The sequence below is a fragment of the Saimiri boliviensis genome, chromosome 13 (genome assembly GCF_048565385.1).
Source record: "Saimiri boliviensis isolate mSaiBol1 chromosome 13, mSaiBol1.pri, whole genome shotgun sequence".
In the NCBI taxonomy this organism is placed as follows: domain Eukaryota; kingdom Metazoa; phylum Chordata; class Mammalia; order Primates; family Cebidae; genus Saimiri; species Saimiri boliviensis.
Window position 1 is genome coordinate 69,886,034 of NC_133461.1, and position 1,439 is coordinate 69,887,472.

A 1,439-nucleotide genomic window follows, 5' to 3' on the forward strand; every position below is an offset into this window, starting at 1 on the left:
AGAACACTATCAGGTCCCCCTGGAGCACACAGGAGACTTGAGTAGGAGTGACTTGCCCGACAGCACTGGGGGCCTTCTTCCCTGGCATGAACAGCACCCATGAGTGGGGATGGGGGCTGGCATTGCCGCAGTCCAGGCAGCATTTGCCCCAGCAGAGGGGGAACTCTGCAGGTGCCCAGCTTCCCACACTGTTTCAGTAGCTTGTTAGGAATTCTCCCAGACACAAGTAGTGGCCCAGCTGCCTGTCCCTGCTGTCACTGGGTCTGAGTGTGGCCTGTCCTTGGCCACGGTACCTCTGCACTTGCCTTATGCTTCCTGAGAGCCCCTTCCATCAGCCAGCTTTTCCTTTTAGATTAAATCCTACATTTAGCGTATATCTATAATAGGATTTTACATGTCTTTTTAACTGTGCCAGAATTTTCAGAGGTTTGGTATGGCAATGTTTTTTTAAGAGACAGCATTTCACTCTGTGACCCAGGCTGGAGTGCAGTGGCATGATCGTAGCTCACTGTGACCTTGAACTCCTGGGGTAATCCTCCCTCCTCAGCTTCTGGAGTAGCTAGGTGCACTACCACACCAGCTGATTTTTGTATTTTTGTAGAGATGGGGTCTTGCTATGTTGCTCAGGCTGGTCTCAAACTCTTCGGCTCAAAGAATCCTTCCACCTCAGCCTCCCAAAGTGCTGGGATTACAGGCACGAGACACCCCTCTGGCCCAGTTCTTCTTGATGTTAGTTACAAAGTTGCATAGATTTTGAGTAGTCAGCCCCAAACTCTTCTTTACCCATTAGCCCAATTTTACCTTGGGAATGTTAGTATCAGTAATGCATATTTTGTGTTAAAATAGAAGTTACAATAACTAAAGCTGTCAATTCTCCCTAAACCAATTTCTACATTTAATGCCTTTCCAATAATGATACCTACATGGTGTTGGTTCAAGTAGAAAAGTGGTACTTAGCTTGGCATGCAATGCCATCAGGACAGCCAGGATGTGCTGCAGAGGGAGAGTGACGGAGTCTGGTTCTCCCAGGCACACCACGCAGGATGTCTTTGTCAGCCTCCTAGTCCTGACATCAGTGAGGAAATGTGTGCTCCCTCGGAGAGATGGTGGGAGCCTCTGCCTCGTCCTAGGCTTTCTCTCTGGCAGGGACCCTCAGGATTCACATGTGTCAACTGCTGGTGGTCCATTTCTGCCATGTTTGGCAGTTGAGTTTAATTCAGGAGGGAAGCTATTAGGAAGAGACATATTAACAACTAAGCTTGTATATTAGCCTCTGCCTGCTGGAATCCCAGGTCTTCTCTCAGTGGAAACTCGTGGGGCCACATCCAATCCTAACAGCAATTAAAGCAGCCTGGGTGAGACTGGCTTACAAAAAGATCAGTGAAACAGAATGTAATCCAGAAAGATCCAAATATACAGAGAAATTTAGTAGATGGTAA